At 45.0% G+C, this 9,463-nt stretch overlaps 2 non-coding genes across 2 annotated transcripts; both read right to left on the bottom strand.

Moving 5' to 3' along the window:
* Positions 1 to 5,446: 5,446 nt before the first annotated feature.
* trnar-ucg (transfer RNA arginine (anticodon UCG)) lies at positions 5,447 to 5,537 on the bottom strand. Its single transcript is given in 2 exon segments — positions 5,447 to 5,482; positions 5,501 to 5,537. It is a non-coding gene; the product is annotated as a tRNA-Arg (tRNA).
* Positions 5,538 to 8,677: 3,140 nt separating this feature from the next.
* Positions 8,678 to 8,768, bottom strand: trnar-ucg (transfer RNA arginine (anticodon UCG)). Its single transcript is given in 2 exon segments — positions 8,678 to 8,713; positions 8,732 to 8,768. It is a non-coding gene; the product is annotated as a tRNA-Arg (tRNA).
* Positions 8,769 to 9,463: the final 695 nt, after the last annotated feature.

Genomic DNA, 9,463 nt, shown 5'->3' with positions numbered 1-9,463 from the left:
GTCTGGCTTCGTACCGAATCCGATGGCTGCAATGTAGAGTTCGAATTACTGTTTAAAAGTCTGCCAATTGTAGTCGATTTTTTCTGTGAGATTCAAACGCTCTGGTGGCTTCAAATTCTCCATGTCGCTTTTAACAATTTTCAGCAGATCTTCACCATCCTGGTACCATGTTATGTTCATTAATAAATAGACATTCTTATTATGAACACAGCTAGCTTTTGTTAGTTACTTTGTTGAGCACATGTGGACTGGTACAGTATCTGCAGAGGCTTCCATCTTGACTGCTTCCTTGTTGGTAGCCTAGTGCCTCATGGGTAATGTAGTCTTAATATATATGCAGCTGGGTAGTGCAGTCTTATATACAGCTCTACACAGCTCTATGGCTCCACCTAGTGTCCACTATAGAATGACATGTTATTGATCGTTACAGTCCCCACTTAGGACACGGCAGACCAGCTGTTACATTCGGATTCAACTTTGCTTTCATTAACCATGTTGATATTTAGACAATGTGAAGTTTACGCGATAAAAACTCATGTTCCACCAGACTCACTGCTACCACCTAAGCGTTCCTCAATCTTTCTGATAAAACCTGAGTGTTCATTTCTCACTCTGATATCTCCAGAGTATTGCTTACTCTCACTGATAGCTCCTCAGCGTCCCGTACCCTCTTCGATACAGTCTGAGCGCCCCTTACACACTCTCATACCTCCCGAGGCCTCATTAAACCTCTCTGATAACTCCTGAGTTCCCTTTCCCTCTATAATACCTTCTGAGTGTCCGTTACTCTCTCTGGTATCCATTTAGAGCCCTCATACCCACGTGATACTATCTCAGAAACCCTTCAATTCCCTCACAGCTTCTGAGCTCCCCATTGCTCTGGCAATCCCCTCTGAGAAACTCTGAGACTCCCTGATGCCAGGAGCAACGTGTGTTTGGAATGTTGCGGTGCAGGAGAAAGTGGGCAGAAACAGCTGCCTTTACATCGTGTGCGGGGAAAGGTAAGTAGATCTTGTATGTGAGAAGAGCGCAGAAACGTTTTGCCTGAAACTGCGCCCTTGAGGCAGGTTTTGTGTTGTCGGGTAAACTGCTACAGTGAAAGCACAAAATTAAAACAGAACATATTGGAAATATTCAATAGATCAGGCAGCATCTGAAGAGAAATTTTCCTTTTATCAGACGTCACTGTTCACTTTCAATTACACTTCACGTAACTTATAGCTTACAATTTCAACACCTCCGTGCAAGAAACAGTTTGGGCTGAAACGAGGACTTTGCTGATTTGTGCAAATAGAGTGAGGCAGCAAAACAAAACTTCCCACTGCGGATTGGGCAAGGAAAGGACTCAGGAGTCTTGGATGCGTTGAAAAAGATCTAGTCTTAAATACAATAACGGTAGAATTCAAAACAATGCGTGTAGAGCACAGATGATTAGCGACCCACCGCCTTAACCCCTCAACCACCTCGCTCCATAAACAGAGCTCAGAAAGCTCTTTGTTTCCTTCTTTCTCAATGCAAAGCCCTTGACTCAATGCCGGCTTTCAATTATCAGTCACCAGTATCAGAAATAAAATCACACAGGTGTGGTAGCGTGGCCGAGCAGTCTAAGGCACTGAATTAAAGCTTCATTCTTTTCGGGGGCGTGGATTCGAAACGCACTCCTGTCATAAAATTGTATTGATTTTGTTGTTGCCCGAAGAAATGCTCGCTGCAAAGTTCAAAATAAAAAATATATGATGGAGCGAACGTTGATCAGGTCAAGTAGCATCTAGTGAGACAGGCACTTCATCAACAATCCCTTTATTAAGCAACATCAGGCGCGAAAAAACTGTTGTTTTTATTCCTTCCTGGAACGTGGGCCTCGCTGGCAATCCCTATCAAACGTAATAACGACGAGGATGGGATCCAGAACCCACGCGTACAGAGCCCAATAGATTAACAGTCCATCGCCTTAATCTCTCGGCCACCTCGTCTCCACCATACACTGCTCTCAGCCATTCCATTTCCAGCTTTTTGCATTTAAGCAGAAATACCCTGAAAGAAAGTTCACTTCACCGCTTATTCTGCCCGTGCACACAGATCTACAATGTTGAAAATGTACAATCAGCTTAATGTAAGCAAAAGGCCTTCCGCTGCTTCAGTTGAGGGACTGTCAAAAATGGTCGGTTTGCAGCCAGATTCAGAAAAGAAAAAGCGTCTCCCAGTTAATTGAACGACCGCGGCAGGACTCCAACCTGCAATCTTTCGATAACTGAAAAACTCGCAACCGAATTCAGACGCCTTATCCATTAGGCCACGCGGCCGCTGAAGCTGCTGAGCCTCTTTTTATGGGGAGAATTGTGAGCAGATTCAAGGAAACTGCTCGCAAAAACAAGCGGATTGAGGAAAAGATAAACATATTTTAACTGAATGAACAGGACTTCTGCGAGCTGGGTTTGCACCAGCGCAGGGAATCGCAATGCAACTTGAACCATAACATCGGTGGCTCGTTGGTCTAGGGGTATGATTCTCCCTTCGGTAAATTTCGTGTGGCTTAAAATGCGAGAGGTCCCGGATTCAAATCCCGGACGAGCCCAGTCACATTTAGTTAAACTCAACACCTCAGTCATGAAAGCTGAAATCGCTCTACTTTAAAAAAAACGGAATGATCCGGGACTGTGAGCTCTGGCATTTTAAACAGACACAGAATGATCCGGGACTGTGAGCACTCCCGGTTTAAACAGACCCAGAGTGATTAACAACTGACCACGACCAATTCCATTAAAGACAGGCCTGATTTACAATGCTTATGAAATCAATGGCAACATAAATCGGACTGTTTCTATAATAGGCGGCCGATTACAATGCCCGCTCTTCTGCTGGACGACAATTTGAAGGTTTACTCCATTATAATTTTTCCATTTATCTCCGTCATTTCTCTCCAGCCAAATGAACTGAGTGCAGGTGTCAGCCGTGGCTCAGCGGCAGCAAAGTCAAGCAGCACTCCAGAGACTTGAGCACATAATCCAGGCTGACACTCCAGTGCAGTACTGAGGTAGTGCTGCACTGTTGGTGCCCCCGTCTTGCTAGTTAAGACGTTAAACCGGGCCCTCCGATCCCATGAGAGTATGCCGAAAAGAACGAGGATTTCTCACCCATTATTTAGCTCTCAACCAAAGACACTAAAACAGAAAATCTCTTCATTAAGGTTGATAAATATTTTTGAAATTACATTGCCTACTAAAGCAGAAATTTATGTTTCTGCTCCCTAAACATTTGCCTCTGGTCCCGCTACACTTTCAGTCAGTGACAATCTCAGCAGAAGAAAGGAGGAGTTCGACAATCTCCGAATCACGATCACTGCTCCACATTCATTCAAGAAGTTGAAGAATTGCAGTGGTCTCGTTAATTTTAACAAGATATGAGTAATGCATGGGGCACAGACCAGGAGCACCAGGGCGATTCTGACGAAATTGCATTTGAAAGTTCATATTAGGCAAGTTTCAGTTAAAAGCTCGGAAAGTGTACCAATATCAAACGTAATAACGACGAGGATGGGATCCGCAGTTTCCATTAACAGTCCATCGCCTTAACCTCTCGGCCACCTCGTCTCAACCATGCACTGCTCTCAGCCATTCCATTTCCTGGTTTTTGCATCTAAGCAGAAATACCCTGAAAGAAAGTCCACTTCACTGCTTATCATGCCCATGCACACAGATCGACAATGTTGAAAATGTACAATCAGCTTAATGTAAGCAAAAGGCCTTCCGCTGCTTCAGTTGAGGGACTGTCAACAATGGTCGGTTTGAAGCCAGATTCAGAACAGAAAAACCTCCGCCCAGTTAATTGAACGACCGCGGCAGGACTCGAACCTGTAATCGTCTGATAACTGAAAAACCTCGCAACCAAAGTCACACGCCTTATCCATTAGGCCACGCGGCCACTGACGTTGCTGGATCTCTTTTTATGGGGAGAATTGTGAGCAGATTCAAGTAAAATGCTCGCAAAAAGAAGCGGATTGAGGAAAAGGGAAACATATTTTAACTGAATGAACAGGACTTCTGCGAGCTGGGTTTGCACCAGCGCAGGGAATCGCAATGCAACTTGAAACAATACATCGGCGGCTCGTTGGTCTAGGGGTATGATTCTCGCTTAGGGAATTTCCGTGGCTTAAAATGCCAGAGATCCCGGGTTCAAATCCCGGACGAGCCCAGTCAGATTTAGTTGAACTCAACACCTCAGTCATGAAAGCTGAAATCGCTCTACTTTAAAAAAAACGGAATGATCCGGGACTGTGAGCTCTGCCATTTTAAACAGTCACAGAATGATCCGGGACTGCAAGCACTCCCGGTTTAAACAGACCCAGAGTGACTAACAACTGACCACGAGCCATTCCATTAAAGACAGGCCTGATTTTCAATGCTTCAGAAAGCGATGGCAACATAAATCGGACTGTTTCTATAATAGGCGTCCGATTACAATGCCCGCTCTTCTGTTGGACGACAAATTGAAGGTTTACTCCATTATAATTTTTCCACTTATCTCCGTCATTTCTCTCCAGCCAAATGACCTGAGTGTAGGTGTCAGCCGTGGCTGAGCTGCAGCCAAGTCAAGCAGCACTCCAGAGATTTGAGCACATAATCCAGGCTGACACTCCAGTGCAGTACTGCGGTAGTGCTGCACTGTTGGTGCCCCCGTCTTGCTGGTAAGACGTTAAACCGGGCCCTCCGATCCCATGCGAGTATGCCGAAAAGAACGAGGATTTCTCGCCCATTATTTAGCTCTCATCCAAAGACACTAAAACAGAAAATCTCTTCATTAAGGTTGATCAATATTTTTGAAATTACATTGCCTCCTTAAGGAGAAATTTATGTTTCTGCTCCCTAAACATTTGCCTCTGGTCCCGCTACTCTTTCATTCGGTGACAATCTCAGCAGAAGAAAGGAGGAGTTCGACAATCTCCGAATCACGATCACTGCTCCACATTCATTCAAGATGTTGAAGAATTGCAGTGGTCTCTTTTAATTTTAACAAGATATGAGTAATGCATGGGGCACAGACCAGGAGCACCAGGGCGATTCTGACGAAATTGCATTTGAAAGTTTATTTTAGGCAAGTTTCAGTTAAAAGCTCGGAAAGGGCACCAGTATCAAACGTAATAACGACGAGGATGGGATCCGCATTCTCGATGAACAGTCCATCACCTCAACCTCTCGGCCACCTCGTCTCAACCATGCACTGCTCTCAGCCATTCCATTTCCTGGTTAATTCATCTAAGCAGAAATACCCTGAAAGAAAGTCCACTTCACCGCTTATCCTGCCCATGCACACAGATCTACAATGTTGAAAATGTACAATCAGCTTAATGTAAGCAAAAGGCCTTCCGCTGCTTCAGTTGAGGGACTGTCAAAAATGGTTGGTTTGAAGCCAGATTCAGAACAGAAAAAGTGTCACCCAGTTAATTGAACGACCGCGGCAGGACTCGAACCTGCAATCGTCTGATAACTGAAAAACCTCGCAACCGAAGTCAGACGCCTTATCCATTAGGCCACGCGGCCACTGATGCGGCTGTATCTCTTTTTATGGGGAGAATTGTGAGCAGATTCAATTAAAATGCTCGCAAAAAGAAGCGGATTGAGGAAAAGATAAACATATTTTAACTGAATGAACAGGACTCCTGCGAGCTGGGTTTGCACCAGCGCATGGAATCGCAATGCAACTTGAAACATAACATCGGCGGCTCGTTGGTCTAGGGATATGATTCTCGCTGAGGGAATTTCTGTGGCTTAAAATGCGAGAGGTCCCGGGTTCAAATCCCGGACGAGCCCAGTCACATTTAGTTAAACTCAACACCTCAGTCATGAAAGCTGAAATCGCTCTCCTTTAAAAAAAACGGAATGATCCGGGACTGTGAGCTCTGCCATTTTAAACAGTCACAGAATGATCCGGGACTGCAAGCACTCCCGGTTTAAACAGACCCAGAGTGATTAACAACTGACCACGAGCCATTCCATTAAAGACAGGCCTGATTTTCAATGCTTAAGAAAGCGATGGCAACATAAATCGGACTGTTTCTATAATAGGCGTCCGATTACAAAGCCCGCTCTTCTGTTGGACGACAAATTGAAGGTTTACTCCATTATAATTTTTCCATTTATCTCCGTCATTTCTCTCCAGCCAAATGACCTGAGTGTAGGTGTCAGCCGTGGCTCAGCTGCAGCCAAGTCAAGCAGCACTCCAGAGATTTGAGCACATCCTCCAGGCTGACACTCCAGTGCAGTACTGAGGTAGTGCTGCACTGTTGGTGCCCCCGTCTTGCTGGTAAGACGTTAAACCGGGCCCTCCGATCCCATGAGAGTATGCCGAAAAGAACGAGGATTTCTCGCCCATTATTTAGCTCTCATCCAAAGACACTAAAACAGAAAATCTCTTCATTAAGGTTGATCAATATTTTTGAAATTACATTGCCTCCTGAAGGAGAAATTTATGTTTCTGCTCCCTAAACATTTGCCTCTGGTCCCGCTACTCTTTCATTCGGTGACAATCTCAACAGAAGAAAGGAGGAGTTCGACAATCTCCGAATCACGATCACTGCTCCACATTCATTCAAGATGTTGAAGAATTGCAGTGGTCTCTTTTAATTTTAACAAGATATGAGTAATGCATGGGACACAGACCAGGAGCACCAGGGCGATTCTGACGAAATTGCATTTGAAAGTTTATTTTAGGCAAGTTTCAGTTAAAAGCTCGGAAAGGGTACCAGTATCAAACGTAATAACGACGAGGATGGGATCCGCATTCTCGATGAACAGTCCATCGCCTCAACCTCTCGGTCACCTCGTCTCAACCATGCACTGCTCTCAGCCATTCCATTTCCTGGTTTTTGCATCTAAGCAGAAATACCCTGAAAGAAAGTCCACTTCACCGCTTATCCTGCCCATGCACACAGATCTACAATGTTGAAAATGTACAATCAGCTTAATGTCAGCAAAAGGCCTTCCGCTGCTTCAGTTGAGGGACTGTCAAAAATGGTTGGTTTGAAGCCAGATTCAGAACAGAAAAAGTGTCGCCCAGTTAATTGAACGACCGCGGCAAGACTCGTACCTGCAATCGTCTGATAACTGAAAAACCTCGCAACCGAAGTCAGACGCCTTATCCATTAGGCCACGCGGCCACTGATGCGGCTGTAACTTTTTTTATGGGGAGAATTGTGAGCAGATTCAATTAAAATGCTCGCAAAAAGAAGCGGATTGAGGAAAAGGTAAACATATTTTATCTGAATGAACAGGACTTCTGCGAGCTGGGTTTGCACCAGCGCAGGGAATCGCAATGCAACTTGAAACATAACATCGGCGGCTCGTTGGTCTAGGGGTATGATTCTCGCTTAGGGAATTTCTGTGGCTTAAAATGCGAGAGGTCCTGGTTTCAAATTCTGGACGAGCCCAGTCACATTTAGTTAAACTCAACACCTCAGTCATGAAAGCTGAAATCGCTCTACTTTAAAAAAAACGGAATGATCCGGGACTGTGAGCTCTGCCATTTTAAACAGACACAGAATGATCCGGGACTGTAAGCACTCCCGGTTTAAACAGACCCAGAGTGATTAACAACTGACCACGAGCCATTCATTAAAAACAGGCCTGATTTTCAATGCTTAAGAAAGCGATGGCAACATAAATCGCACTGTTTCTATAATAGGCGGCCGATTACAATGCCCGCTCTTCTGTTGGACGACAAATTGAAGGTTTACTCCACTATAATTTTTCCATTTATCTCCGTCATTTCTCTCCAGCCAAATGACCTGAGTGTAGGTGTCAGCCGTGGCTCAGCTGCAGCCAAGTCAAGCAGCACTCCAGAGATTTGAGCACATAATCCAGGCTGACACTCCAGTGCAGTACTGAGGTAGTGCTGCACTGTTGGTGCCCCCGTCTTGCTGGTAAGACGTTAAACCGGGCCCTCCGATCCCATGAGAGTATGCCGAAAAGAACGAGGATTTCTCGCCCATTATTTAGCTCTCATCCAAAGACACTAAAACAGAAAATCTCTTCATTAAGGTTGATCAATATTTTTGAAATTACATTGCCTCCTGAAGGAGAAATTTATGTTTCTGCTCCCTAAACATTTGCCTCTGGTCCCGCTACTCTTTCATTCGGTGACAATCTCAGCAGAAGAAAGGAGGAGTTCGGCAATCTCCGAATCACGATCACTGCTCCACATTCATTCAAGATGTTGAAGAATTGCAGTGGTCTCTTTTAATTTTAACAAGATATGAGTAATGCATGGGGCACAGACCAGGAGCACCAGGGCGATTCTGACGAAATTGCATTTGACAGTTTATTTTAGGCAAGTTCCAGTTAAAAGCTCGGAAAGGGTACCAGTATCAAACGTAATAACGACGAGGATGGGTTCCGCATTCTCGATGAACAGTCCATCGCCTCAACCTCTCGGCCACCTCGTCTCAACCATGCACTGCTCTCAGCCATTCCATTTCCTGGTTTTTGCATCTAAGCAGAAATACCCTGAAAGAAAGTCCACTTCACCGCTTATCCTGCCCATGCACACAGATCTACAATGTTGAAAATGTACAATCAGCTTAATGTAAGCAAAAGGCCTTCCGCTGCTTCAGTTGAGGGACTGTCAAAAATGGTTGGTTTGAAGCCAGATTCAGAACAGAAAAAGTGTCGCCCAGTTAATTGAACGACCGCGGCAGGACTCGAACCTGCAATCGTCTGATAACTGAAAAACCTCGCAACCGAAGTCAGACGCCTTATCCATTAGGCCACGCGGCCACTGATGCGGCTGTACCTCTTTTTATGGGGAGAATTGTGAGCAGATTCAATTAAAATGCTCGCAAAAAGAAGCGGATTGAGGAAAAGATAAACATATTTTAACTGAATGAACAGGACTTCTGCGAGCTGGGTTTGCACCAGCTCAGGGAATCGCAATGCAACTTGAAACATAACATCGGTGGCTCGTTGGTCTAGGGGTTTGATTCTCGCTTAGGGAATTTCTGTGGCTTAAAATGCGAGAGATCTCGGGTTCAAATCCCGGACGAGCCCAGTCACATTTAGCTAAACTCAACACCTCAGTCATGAAAGCTGAAATCGCTCTACTTGAAAAAAAACGGAATGATCCGGGACTGCCAGCTCTGCCATTTTAAACAGACACAGAATGATCCGGGACTGTGAGCACTGCCGGTTTAAACAGACCCAGAGTGATTACCAACTGACCACGAGCCATTCCATTAAAGACAGGCCTGATTTTCAATGCTTAAGAAAGCGATGGCAACATAAATCGGACTGTTTCTATAATAGGCGGCCGATTACAATGCCCGCTCTTCTGTTGGACGACAAATTGAAGGTTTACTCCATTATAATTTTTCCATTTATCTCCGTCATTTCTCTCCAACCAAATGAACTGAGTGTCGGTGTCCGCCGTGGCTCAGCGGCAGCAAAGTCAAGCAGCACTCCAGAGACTTGAGCAC

This window comes from Somniosus microcephalus, unplaced genomic scaffold, assembly GCF_052327205.1.
Source record: "Somniosus microcephalus isolate GS21.2 unplaced genomic scaffold, FLI_Smic_1.0 unresolved_chr1, whole genome shotgun sequence".
In the NCBI taxonomy this organism is placed as follows: Eukaryota; Metazoa; Chordata; class Chondrichthyes; order Squaliformes; family Somniosidae; genus Somniosus; species Somniosus microcephalus.
Note: the sequence above shows the minus strand (reverse complement) of the source record. Positions and strands in the feature narration are given on the sequence as shown.